General features: G+C 34.9%; 1 protein-coding gene across 7 annotated transcripts in view; it reads left to right on the top strand.

The window, feature by feature from the left end:
- Positions 1-448: 448 nt before the first annotated feature.
- Positions 449-14,459, top strand: part of Trpc4 (transient receptor potential cation channel subfamily C member 4) — a 201,760-nt gene continuing 187,749 nt past the window's right edge. For 2 of the 7 annotated variants that reach the window (XM_046454333.2, XM_046454332.2), the window contains exon 1: positions 589-1,178. The gene's annotated coding sequence lies outside the window, so the exon portion shown is untranslated. Of the gene's footprint in view, positions 563-588; positions 1,179-14,459 lie in introns of those variants that run through there. The other 5 variants (XM_046454335.2, XM_046454330.2, XM_046454334.2 and 2 more) reach the window with 3 other exon arrangements.

The raw sequence follows: 14,459 nt of genomic DNA, 5'->3' as shown, positions 1-14,459 counted from the left end.
GACCTGATCCTGTGGGAACACCAAAGAGATTGACGAAGTAGAGAAGTAACCTTTACCTCTATATCAGCGCGATGATTCCAGTAACTAACACACACACACACACACACACACACACACTCGCTGACTCGCGCACACCTCCTGCAGACACCAAACCCTGCGCTCCTAAGCTGGTCCACGTCTTGGATTTTAATATTTGGGAACTTGCTGATTTCCTATGCCTGTTGAAAAGACCGAGCTGGTCGGGGGTGGGTAGAACACTGTGGCTCATCATTTATTCATTGCGACTGTCTTGATTGTTGACACTAGTGGCAAGCCACATCCCTGCTCTTGCAGGGAAAGTCTGACACCTTGAGGACTGGAGAAGGGGTGCCAGAAGCCCGCAGCAGCGGGAGTGGGAGAAGCTTTGCGAGTTGAGGGGGGTTACTTTTTTCTTGTCGGGCAACCGGCCGCATGGGTGTTTGTTTACTAGGGTGGGAGCAGGGATTTCAACCAAAGTCCTACCTCCCCTCAGAGCTCGGCCTGAAGCCTGGAGGTGTGTCTGGCTTGCATCCCGGACCTCGGGGTAGGTTATCGCCACCGACTTGGCAGGATGACGGCTGGTTTGTGTTGAGCCACACTGCCCACTGGCTGACCTCAAGCGGTTGGCCCTGGGAGGTGGAGGATTTTCAGGGGGAGCAGAGCTGGGGGTTAAGTGTTGGCCACTGTCCGCGTGCTGCTTCCCTACACCTCCACGCAAGCCGTGCGTGGGACGCTCATCTTCCCGGGCTGTCCCTTCAGAGTACAGTCGGCGCGCACCCGGAGACAGGCAGCCGCGGGGAACCGAGGGCGGGGTCCCGACTGTGAGCTCATCCGCTGTCAGCCTGGGAACTCTAACTTTATCTGGAGGAATCGGTGGGGCAGGGGTGAGCGAGGTTCTGCTCCCTTGGCGCACATCTCCCCCTCCTGGTCCGCCCCTCCCCCGCCTCCCCTGGTTTTGCTCTCTGAGCATCCTCACTCCGCCCAGTTCGGTGCCAGCTGCGTGGGCTCCAGCTTCGTGCGTTTTCCTTGGAATGCTCCAAAACTCGGCAGCGACTAAGGAAATCCCATCGCAATTTACCGGGCGTGCTCTCACCGGCCGCAGAACCCGTGCCGCCCGCTACAGGATCTATCACTTCAGCCTCCAGATTGCAACTTTGCAGGTAAAAGAGGGTCTTGCCTCTGCGCTCCATTTGACTGGAGCTACACCTCGCCTTCTTTTGGGGATCTCGGTTAAGTTTCTCAGCTGCCTGGGAAACAAACGGGCTCCCTCCTGGGAGGAGGACATCCCAGGGGGTTATGAGTTCAAAAGGCTCAGCCTGGTTGGTTTCTTTTCAAGGCTCGGGAAAAGATTTGTGACGCTTTCTGTGGTTGATCCGGGCTTAGTGAGAGTTTGGGGTGCTTCTCAGTCTCTCACCGCAATGGGCTTTAAAGTAGGGGAGAGGGCAAGGAGTGAACCCCCGGTGTGACTTATATGGTAAACAAAGGAGCTGCAGCCACGCCGCGGTGCTGGGGAATGTGGTTGTTTTTAGCCTTTTATGCATTTGGGGAAAATGGAGATTGTGATGGCCCCTAGGCACATATAAAGTGAGCCCTTGGCTCTCTGGCACCAGACTGGGGGAAGGAAAGAAGAAAGTGATCAATATCCTTTCGATCGATTACACTCTGCGTCATTTTCATGCTCTGTCAAGAAACAGAAGCACTTTTATCTGTGTTGCTGGACCCAGTCTAGTGATTCCTAGTTCTCCTGGCAACCGAGGCTCCAATTAAACCAATGACCCTGTTTGCTACTTGGGTTAATGCTTGGATTGGGGCACAACTTGTTGTTCCAGCTGTGAACTCAGCTGCCTTTTGTGACTAGAGACAAGAGGACATTGGAAAGACTTGGAGAGTGTGGAAGAGCTGGGAAGAGGCAGCTCTGATCTTGTCTGTCTGTATTCACTATGGTGTATCCACTGTGGTGTATCCCTGTTCACATGGTTTCCTAGGGAGGCCCTTCCCAGTTAAATTCCACTGCTATAAAATGCAGCAAGTTACTTAAAGAGTAAGCACCAAGCCAAAGGAGTGGGAGGAGATAGAAGCAAGCTTTAGTTGTTTTATTAAAAAGAAATTTAGAACAGGCTTGTAAAACTAAAAAAAAAGGAGGAGGAAGAAGAAGAAAGAACCCCCCAGGGCTCATATAATTATATAATTTCTGGTTTTCCTATCTCAGTAACCACAACACAAAGCATTTCACAAATTCTATCAGGAACAAGAAAAGGAGAGGGGGAGCACTGGAGGGTTTTTAGCAAGTAAAACTGAGTTAGACAATGAGAGTAGGAGTGGGTGGATATGTTAAACCATTGAAATCTTCATCACTGTTATGGTTTGCCATTTAAAGTTATATTTGTAATGCCTACTTCTGTTCACCTGGACAGTAGACCAGGAAACATCACGCCCTTATATAAAAGAAAAAATGTAATAAGACAGGGATAATCATATCAGAAATTCAGAATTGGAATCAGAATTCAATATGACATTGTTAACAAAACATTTTTTAAATTATATGGATTAATACAGCCATTCATGCAGATCAGTCTATCGGTGCAAGTTTTATTAAAGTGTTTTTGAAAATTTCTTGGATTAATGCAGGCTCGTATGGGTGAAAATTAAGAAATCACTTGCATTGTTTACGAATAAGAGTGCAGTGCTGAAGTTAGGCTGCCTTTCCATAGAGCTTTGATCTGAACTCAAGTACTCCGCTGTGCTGGAGGTTGTGGAATAAAGCACAGATTTATACCAAGAAAGACACAAGAGGAAACACTAACAGATTGATGAGATTGATACTTAAGAGCTGTTTACTATTCACTGAGTGAAGAAATATATTGTTGGATAAATCATGACAAAAGATTTGCAACTGCAAATTTAGGAAAGTTCTTCCTCTTCGGAAGTAATTTAAAGAACATGAGCATTCACCAAAGCATAAAGTACCTAAGCTAGACAGACACAAGAAACATGCCTGGTAAAAGCTGTCAAACATTGACAGTGTTTCTGAAAAATGATCTTAAAAAATGAGAACATTTTCAAATTACTTGCTTATAGTCATTCTCCAAGATATGAGATGAAGTAGATTTCCAAAATTAAAAGCTTTAAATTTTTCTAATTTTTTCTATCTATTATTTATTTATTTATTTTGTTGTTGTACTTATTTCCAGAAGATCAAGATCAAAACACACAAAGAAGACTATGTATGACAAAGTTTAAGTTCTATATGAATTTTATGGTCATTTGAGTTATTAAAGTAGTAAGAGACCAAATAACTTTCTATAGAACATAATCTTAATCAATTCATACTTTACATGAATAGGAAATAGGAGAGATTATGCTTCTGATACTTTCTATATTAGAGGAAACTTAAAGGTCTGGCTTAGTACGTATGTATCGAACATTCTCATGCCCCATGGAGAGCTACAGCCATCTAAAGAACTAAAAAGTTATCTGGTCCAACATCCTCATTCAGGAAACTGAAGCCAATTAAATTTTTTTTAAAAATGCACTTATGTTTGATAAACTATTACATCATTTCAACCTAAAATGAATTTGGAAGTTACATAGCCTGTCTTTCAATATTTGAATGGCTATGTCTATCAATATATTCATGAACTGGTAGGTGTTAAAAATCTCAATATTTGGCATTATTAGCCTTGAAAACAATTGCTGTCCCTGAACTGCAGATAAGACAATGCATGATCATTATTATTATTATTATTTTACGATACTAAAGTCATAAAAATATCTGATCATCTAGTTAAATGCTATCAATGTATCCTATTAAAAAGCATGATTCAATATCTGTTAAAGAACAACAATTCACTTTAAGACAAACTGATTTTCCATTATATGTAAAAGAAAACATATTTTTGGAAGTATTCTACTATATTTTTATACCTGCATATTTAATTTCCAAAATAATTTATGTCAGTTCAGTTAATTAACATGTTTGGCAAATAAAAATTAAAACAATCTTACGTTACTAATTAACATTTTGTTGGAGCAAAAACAAAGACACATTTGTTCAGTAGTAAATATTAGAAGTAATACTGCTTAAAGACTTTTGTAAATAAAGGTAGATATATGAGAAATACTAAATAGTATCTAGGACCATAACCTATGGGCTGAACATTTCCATATGAAAGTGTGATTGTTTTATTTTTGAAACAAGCTGGATGAAAGGAAAGCATAATAAACGATTACATTTCCTTTTTCCAAAATACCACTGCCAAATATTATATGAACTCAGATTCTAATGTACATTTTGACTTCCTAAGTTGTAACGTCTGAGCTAAAATTGAAACTGGTAGCAATGACTTAATACTCTTGCCAAAGAGTATTAAGAGTATTTGTGAGCTTTTGGTTCTCATTAAACATGAGATTGAGGCAACAGCTCAAAATTGAAACCTTGCTTTTTCACCTAGTTTGTGCCCTCCTCCTCAATAAGAGTTACAACTTGTTCAATGTAACCCAACTTTAACTGGGCTTTTGATTGCTTTACAACCAGCTTTATTTCTGTATGTCTTCTATTTCTAAACCGCCCAGACATATTGAGATCTCAATATTTTAAGAGATTTGAGGATATTTTGACCAGAGATGTTTTTTCAATCAGCACAAATATAGACCTGATCTCTGAGAACATTAGTACAACTGGAAAAATAAATTCATGATATAAAAATATATTTAGGAAAAGAAGCCATTTATTTGAAACACTAAAAATTAGAGACACATTCCTTGAAAACATACTAATTTAAACTTCCTTGTTCTATGAACTATTTGGCAAAAGGCAGTGCTGTATTTAAATTTTTAAAGAATCTCGATGTTTCTGAAAGTTCAGTTTAAGTAGGTCAAGAATTAAAGATAATAGTTGGAGTAGTTGATCTTCTATAATAATTAAACTTTCGATGATCCCCATTAGTGTTAGTTATGTTTTGTCTCCCATTTTTGAAATAGTGCATGTCACAGACTCATGACTTCTTGAGAAACAACAGATGACACATGGGCACAGTTTTACACTAAAATTAGAACTGTTAATTCAAACATTAATTTAAAAATATGCCCTGAATAGATTTATCTAGCATGCTGCATTCTTTTTTGAAAAATGGCAAATGCAAAGAAATGAATGATACATGCCAATTAAAGTCTATCTGTGGTTTGTTATTATAGTTTTGAAATATGTTGAAGAAGTCACCTAAGTAACTTCTTTGAACCCATAACATCAAGAGTTGGAATTTACTTAAGATAGGAAACAGGAACAACTATGTAAAAAAAGAAAGGGAAAAGAGGGGAGGGAGCCAATATTTTTGGGTACAAAATGTATGCCAGACATTATGTTAGACACTTGTTATCCTCACATCTACTTTGAAACTGAAGTATTATTATAACAACCCAAGAAAGACGAAATTTGCCAAATTCACAAAGCTGCTTTGTGATAAATCGGGGATTTGAATCTATGTCTCCTTGATTCTAAAGCCTGCATTCTTTTTTACTTAATTCTTATGATTTCTGAAATAAAGTTAATTATCTTTTTACAAAATTCATAAATTGATTTTATTCTTATGACTATTTGTTGCTTTTATTTTTCAAATGCTGTTACATTGGGACATAACCATTCCATTCATGGGGATAGAATATGAAACAAGAATCTTTAGTTAACTAAAGTTTCATCAGCTTTGAAGTACAGCAGAAGGTAAACTGATGATTTCAAGCAGGTTGTTCTCAAAATTATTTCTTTCTTTTTAAAAAGTCAAAACACACCCCTGCCTGGTGCTGGGGATTAAATCCAATGTTTTGTGCACATGGTCTACTATTACTACTATTACTACTGAGCTCCATCCCCAGGTCCTTATTTCCATTCTTATTCTTGAATATATATGTAATACTATTTAAAAAGGGGAAAAAGGATTTATTTTCATGAATAAAATTTAAGGTTACAAATTTTTCTTTAAATGATAATAAGATTATAGCTTCTGAATAAAAATTTCTTTTCAAGCTTTTAGGACATCTGTAGACTATAAATAAAATGGTTTATTAAAAAATCGTGTCAAGAACTATTAGGTTTCTAACACATCTTATCAATGTTATATAAAATTTCTAGACACACATTTTTGTCTTAATTGTATTTAAAGTTTAATTGCCAAGTTAATTTAATGCCCTTGGTATTTAATGAGATGCATTCTTATTCATATATCCCAGGAGATATCGATCAGGAAGTGACAAATTTTAATTAATTTGTCATGGTATTTTTTAAGCATTCATTTGAGACTGATGTGATTATGTCTAAAGTCTACTGGCATTGAATTGAAGGAATAATGAATGTCTTTAAATGTATGTAATGCTGTTACAAAATGGCATCCATTCAGTAGACATTTATTGAATATCAGTGAATGAATAATTGAATGACTAGATGAATGACAGACACATGGGTAACGGCTCCATTTTTATTGCTTTGCTTGGTAAAAACTCTCTGTCCAGAATAACTTCCACCTTTATGCTTCCTGTCACAGTATTCTCCATGCACTAAGGCCTAGTTAGAACTGAAAGCCAATATTACTTCTCTTTGAAAGTTTCCTCCAGATGTCTCAAGTATAAATACAAGCAAAGCCCTTGTTATATTCTGCCTCGAAGGTGGGTTAAGGTCTGTCTTCAGAGCTAGACAGTAAACACCTGTAAGAAGCCATGAAGATGTTAAAAAAATGTGTGAGTTTGTAACCAAATTAGATTCCCATAAATATTATGCTTCTGTAATTAAGTATAACTAAGTTATTTCATAGATTCATAATACCACACTTGGCTGATTTTTAGCATATTTATTTATGTAATGAAGCTGGTTATAATAATAAAGTTGCTATTGTGTGGTATAATGAGTACCATATTATATCTTATGCTATGCTATAAACTAATTTTCCCACAATTATTTAATAAGCACAACTTCCAGTCCGCTAGTAACCCTACAATGCTCATTGTCATAGGATTTAGATAACCAGTTATTAATGTGCTTGTTACTTAAATGGTGCTATGGCAGAATTCTTAGGGGAAGATTTTTGTTGCATTATACTTTAAAACGAGCTGTTAGAATTGGAAGAGGACAGTTATAAGTATTCGAGAGGAATGTGTATTGAACTAAAGAAAGCCATAGACTTCTTTGGAGTGATTATATTTAGAAAATTAAGTTTATGTCACAGGCTGGAAAGAACATGATGTCCTATTGTAGGTGGCATGGATTTATTTATTTATTTATTCTCTTTTTATTATATATATCATGGGTGGTGAGGTTTATGAAAAGTGTTCTGGTGCTCTGCTACATTTATGATGGTGGTGAAAATAACACATGTGAGCTAGTATCTTGTGCCTACCAGAATGATAATTCATAGCACACTGCATTGTAATTTTCATTTTCACAGAATTAGAATAACTACCGCCCAATATATGCTCATTGAATGAGTGAGTAGAATAAGTGAATGGAGGGATGATTGAATTGGTTTGTTCTCAGCTGCTGGGCTGAATCCCTTTATTTTAACATACTTGTCCTTCAAATAACTGGTCACACACTAATATTAATCCCTGAAAATAATATATAGGGATGAAAGCATAGGCACAATGTACATTAAATGAAGAACAGCTAACACATCATTTTTTACATGTAGTCATCTTTATGAGCAGCATTTCATATAAAGATATCTTTAAGGTATTTTTCATGCTATGGTAAAGTGAAGGACACACTTTAAATGGATTTTATTTCTATTAGCTGCAATTTGCATGTTTGGGTCATTTTATATTTTATCTGGAGCCATATGTGTGTGTGTGTATATATATATATATATATATATATATATATATATATATATTGTGTATATATACATATATATGTGTATATATATATGTAGTTTGTGTGTAGATACATATATACACACATACACATATGTTTATGTATGTATTTTTTATATGTATATAATATAATAATACTAAATAGAAGGTTAAAAAGAGTGAAACACTATTCCTGAGTTTAATATACAACACATATATTTGCCAATTTATCAGTTCCTACAGAATGGTTGGACATGTAATGAATGACTTGGAAGTTCATCAATTCAAAAGCATATTTCTAAGCAGGTCTCACACATCTTGCTACATGACTTTCTAGATAGATTGTGTATGTGTGTGTACATACGCACACATACTTCTCTGAGGACTTTAATACCTGAAAATTACTCTGCTAGATGCTAAGGATACAGAGAGGAATAGATCTTCCATTTCTTAAAATATTGCAAGCAAAGGATGGTTATTAACCTCTTAGCATATTCCAGTGTCCTAGATTATCCTACAAATATTTTGCAATTTTATTTTCTTCTTTTATTTTATTGTGAAAATGAAGAGTTTATTAAATAACACAAATTATATTAAAATTAGTAGAGTGCATATATGAGATTTAAAACAACCCACAAATGAAAAACAGATTATGTTGAAAGAAATACAGATGCACCCTCTTTGCCACAAATCACCATTTTTTTTTAAGAACAGGACTTAAGTTTTCTAACTGTAAATCCGTGTTAAATTTAAATAGCATTGTTGACACTATTAAACTTGTGCTTTCCCTTTATACATAGGTAGCACTAAACTACCATTCAGTGGCTATGTATTTTAGGAGGTAAGTTGTTCAAAGTCTGGAAGAATCTGTAGCATTATATTCACATGTTGCCTCAACCCTTTTGAAAACAATGAAATAAGGCGCAGAGAGGAACCAGTTTTAATGTTAGGAATGTAATAACCTGGCTTTCCACAATGCTGCCCCTTTGCTGGAGAAGGTAAAAACCTTGACTCCAGAGATTCTTGGAAGGCTGAAATCCATTTCAGAGTCTTCTGGGAGTTCTCAAGTCCTCTGGATTTTCCTGTGAACTCCTGTGTGTAAGGCTGAAAGTTTACTGTAAATGTAGACATACTCCATACGCCATCTTTTTCATAGTCTGAAATCTTGGAAACAAGAAAGGGACTACTTAGTCTAGCTACATTAATCTTTTTTTAAAACCTTAGTTGGGACGTACACTCCTAAGACAACTCACTCTTTGCGGGAATTTTTTACTTTCTGAGAGTCCTCATGGGAAATAATCATAGTACCAACCTCTAAACCTCTGACAGCCTCTAAAATTAAGGAGAAAGAACATTTAATGATGTGTTCCTGTGTATGTGCTGTGTAAAATGAAAATGTTGGCAGAGGGGAAAGACTTATTTGCTTATCTGGTTCATTTTAACCTCACAGCTTAACATTTTGATTTGTAGTGTGCTAGCTAGTTGGAGAGCTGAACTGCACATTTTCATTTAGCACTCCAGCACGTTCTTGGAACAAAGTGAACCAGCAAATGATTTTGCCCTTTCATGAATAAATGAAGCTTTAATGAAGAAAACCGTTTCATTATAATGGTACTTATGATAAATATTTTCGTGTCGTGTAAAAATATCAACAGTTTCAACTTGAAGAATAAGAATTGCTTTGCATTCTGTCGTACTTGGCAATGAATAAATAAAACCAGAACTTAAAGCGTAAGTTAATAAAATATTTAAGTACTTTCCCACTAGTTTTTACATTGCTAAAATTGAATTATTGTATGCAATTACAGTTTTGAAAAGTGCCTCTTTGTAGCTTAATCAATTGCAGTAATTACTGGTAACACAAAATATAGATCTATTTTATCTGTAATCCTGATTTTTTAAAAATGTGAATATTTACAAATATACAACCCAAATGAGAAAAAAGTAAACAAATTGAGTGTTTGAAATGAACCATCTGTGAATAACCTAGATGTATTTGAAAAAGACATGATTTATTTCATTTTATTTAAAGAAAGTTTTTTGAAAGACAAGCTACTTTCTTATAATGTTACTAGTCTTAAGAGTCAAAATAAGATCTTCCCATCTTTAATATATAAAAGGATTACGTGTCAAATGTTGGCAGTGTTTAATGAAACTTTCTAAGTACTTATAAAATGCATTGGAATTCAGTGTATTTTAGAAATGTTCCCAGGAGTGCCAAATTTTATTTTGATAATTTTAATTATAATTAAACAGACACATAAGTAAATCAGAGACAATGGCTGCTCAGGGGGTTCCATTTGCCCTTTAGTTCATTTGCATTCAATAATATCTAGTGCTTGCATTCCTTCACTCCTCTACCTACAGATGGGAGATTTCAATTCTATAATTAGTCTTGGGACCACAATGCTCCCTCATTGACTGGAGGCTTATGACAATGGAGTCACCACAAGTAAACCCACATTCCCTTCTGCCTCAACCACAGCAGACTAATTCCATATATGGTGGGTATGATGAACATTCACCTTTATGAACTTTTAGAAAATTGTGGTAAGATCATGTTTTCATGGTGAAATATAATTACAAATCCTTGACTTCTGATGAGATTACTTTATTAGTTTCTATTGGTTTCTGTTGGATTAGAGATAGACATTTCCTCCTCATGTGTTTAAGAAAACTCCCTATGAAGAGGGGCTTAAACAAAGAATTTTAAGGAAGGATATTTCAGATTGTTGCATTGTACCTTGGTATATAGAGAAGGGTACTTTGTCTCTTGTGGTTAGGAAAAATGATCTATTATCCTCCTTGCTCAATTAGGAAGGGAAAAACATTACATGGTTAGTGCTAGAATTTAGGGGCTATTTTTTGTGTTTCACATCAAAATGAGTGTTTGTTATAATCCTAAGGAAAAATAATAAAAATATTCACCATGTGAATATTTTTAAGTATCTTGTCTAAATAAAAAAAATACATAAGCCATATAATTAATTGTTTATTTTAAAAACAGTTTAAGATTTTAACTTTAATTTATATAATCAGTAATTTCAGTTTATTTTCCTAAAACTTAACATTTTGAGTGTTTATGACTTATTTGAAACATAAATATAAGATCTATCAAGACATACTTATCTGTATTCTTGATGAGTTAGTTTTTCTTTATTTCCTATCCTAGGGTAACATAAGATAAATTGAAGGGATTGTGTATTTATCTTTTATAACAATAAAATTTGTATATCATGATACATATGCATTTTGTAGGGGGAAGAGTACCTGATAGATTTAATTAAAAAAAAACAATTATTGATATGTTTCTTTTCCTCTACCTTAGTTTTTACCTTTTTTTTTTTAATAATTATAGATACCACATATGCTCTTTTGAGAAGCTCTCTCTTCTTTCTAGTACCAGTAGGCCTTTTTGAGTGGTTAAAATTTCTCCTTACTATACTTTTCAGTGTATATTGGTAATCAGTTTTCTCAGTTTTTGCTTGATTTTTCTAAACACATTTTTAAAATCACTGAAATTGGTTAGAGTATTCAAGAGTGGAAGTTCATTTTCTTTCTAAACTTTCAGTATGCCATTCAATTGACTTTTAACTTCCATTGTTTCTGTTGAGTAGTCAGTGGATGTGTAATATCTGGCTCTTTGAAGATAATGTGCTCTTTAGTTATAGTTTTTTTTTATGTTTTCTGTTAGTCTTTTACATTTAGCAGTTGTACAGTAATGTACCTAGATGGTATCCTTACATGGCCTGATAGAATCCATCAGTTTTAGAAAATTCTGGGATATCATATCTTTAGATACAGTTTTGTACATTCCTTTCTTATCCCATAAAAGCTCCAGTTATCCATACCTAGATCTTTAGACTCATGTCTTATGTTGATATCCTTTTTTATTCTTTTAATATATTTTGTATCCATTATTGATCTCTGCAATGAAATCTAAATATTTTATAGCCCTATCTTTCCATTTATGAATCCTTTTTAAACTCTGTCCAATATTCTATTAAACTAATTTTTTGAGTTTATTTCAGTTTGGTATTTTTCACTTATAGTCTTTCCATTTGATTTATTTTCTTACATTTTAGATCCATTGTAAGATTTTCCATTTTATCTTCTAATATTTTGATATTCTTGAATCATCACATTTTCTTTGAAGTCAGTTCAACACGGATTATGTGCTGGTTTATTTTCCTTAATTTTTTTCTTAGAGTGCTTCTTTCTTTTTAAGTTACAGATAAAAGAAAAAAACCCATGTATAAAAATTAATAGCAACTTTGTTATCCTCCCAAAAGGAAATATACTTTTTCATCTGGGAGGCAGATAGGGTGACAGTAAATCATCTTAATCCAATGGAGATGATCATAGCCCAAGTTTCAGATTTTACAAAGCTCTATGTACACTTGGCTGTACCCTTTTTCTACATTCTAGGACTCAAGGAGCCTGAAACTTTTTTCTGCTTAATAAAGCCACTTGTTTCCTGAAAGTCTGTGTTAGTACCTTTTGGTTAGTATAGCAAATACCTGAAAAAGTATATATAAAGTGAAAGTTTTATTTTGGATCACATTTTTTAACACTTTTGGACTATAATCAATTGGCTCTGGTGCTTTAGGCATATTAGCAATGACCTGGAAACACATGCAGAGTGAAACTGCTTACCTTATGGCTGGGAAATGAAAGAGAAAGGAAGAGACAATGGTCCTATAATCCCCACCCAGGGATGTGAAGCCCTCCCTCTAGACCCCACTTCTTAAAGGCTCCATTACCTCCCAGTAGCACCATAGGCTGTGGATCACACCTTGAACTCATTGGGCTTTAGATCCAAACTATCGCAATATTCTAGAATATTGAAGTTTGTCTCTTTTGTTTTATTGTGAGACTGCTAAATACTCTGATCTATTTTTTAGTAATTTTCTGATAAGTGATGTACTTATTTCCTTGATTTTAACAAATCTTAAGCTTTAAGTGAAGATCTGCTCAGTGTGGCACTCATTTCCCTCTGTCTTGCTTTTGACAGTGACATGGTAGGTAACTCTGGGTTTACCTTGACAAAAACCATGAGGGAAATTATGGCTTGTTCAAGGTTATTTCATTTCTGTGTATATGGAATATTGACTCCTCAAGTTCAAGTTAATTCCACAACTCTTCTCTAGACATGTTTATTTATCTTTGATTTTTTGTTTCTATTTACCCACATCTTCTTTCTTTTTTTTTTAGAGTCTACTATTTTATTTTATTTTTATTTCTTGAACATTCTTTATTTTTTTAGGAGACTCTCATCATTATACAAAATACATATATAAAGATGTGAATTTGGTGTCAACATACCTTATATACAATCAGAGATATGATAAATTCTGGTATAAAGGTGTATTAAGAATTGTAATGCAAAAATAAATAAATAAATAAATTTACCCACCTTTTCTAACTATATTCAGAAGGAATGTTAGTCTACTGCATGTCATTCTATCATAGTCAGAAGTATTAGCACTTCTCTTGTATTTTAACTGTAATGTAGAAACATCCAATCAAAAATTTTAAAAGAAAGAAATTATATTCAAGTGGTTAGATATAGATACATTCTTATACCCACAGACAACAAATATAGCAATAGCAAGAGTTTGGGAATCATTTACCTGTAAAGTTATTATTGCCACCGAAGTGACATTGTTCTTGAAAAAGTGTCAAGCATTAGTCATTAGAAACTAAACAACCATTTGAAAAAAATAAAATTCTAAATGCAACTGTGTTGATCTGGCACAAATCACTTGTAAGTCCCAATTAATGGCTCTTTCCTATTGACAAACAAATACACTCTCCATTAACAGAACAAATGTAGAGGCAAAAGTAAGGCAGTAGCAAATTGACCTCTTTATCATTGAAGAGATATTTGTTAGACCTATGATTTTCTAAGTACTCTTCATTTCTCCCATATGAAATTCATTACAAAAAGATGGGGAAGTTCTGTAGTTCACTACTCTGTGGTGCAGTTATAACTGGTATTACAAATATTGCCTCAGGCTTGATAGAATGTATTGCATAAGGAGTCTCTGCAGTAGGACACAATACTACAATAGAGCTGGATCACATTATAGTTTGGGTTACCATCCAAACCTGCTTATGACACATATGCTCTGATTTTACCAATAGCATCATGGCAGCATATGATTAATCATGCTACTCAGATTTTTGTTGCCATGGCAAAATACCTGAAGAGAACATCTTAAAGGAGGAAAGATACATTTTGGCTCCTGGTTTTAGAGGTTTTAGTCCATAGTCACTTGGCTATCTTGTTTCTGGGCCCGTGGTGGAGAATGCATAGCAGAGCAGAACTGCTTATTTCATGTTGACTGGAAGCAGAGGGAGAGAGAAAGGAGCTGGGGCAAAATAAACCCTTCAAAGTTATACCCCCAGAGACCTAATGTCTCAAAGTAGGCCCCACCTCCTAAAATTTTCCCCACCTCCCAATACAACCCTACCTGGGAACCAATCCTTTAGCACATAGTGTTTTGTGGGAATTCCGGATCCAAAATATAACACTACACAAAAAATGTTCATATGCATCTCACAATGAAAAATAAAAATGTGTGCAGTCCATCTCTGAGAATCCC

This window comes from Marmota monax, unplaced genomic scaffold (genome assembly GCF_021218885.2).
Source record: "Marmota monax isolate L192 unplaced genomic scaffold, Marmota_monax_Labrador192_F-V1.1 WCK01_AAM20220418_F8-fsc00011, whole genome shotgun sequence".
Taxonomy (NCBI): domain Eukaryota; kingdom Metazoa; phylum Chordata; class Mammalia; order Rodentia; family Sciuridae; genus Marmota; species Marmota monax.
The sequence above is the reverse complement of the archived record's forward strand: the minus strand, read 5'-3'. Positions and strand labels throughout refer to the sequence as shown.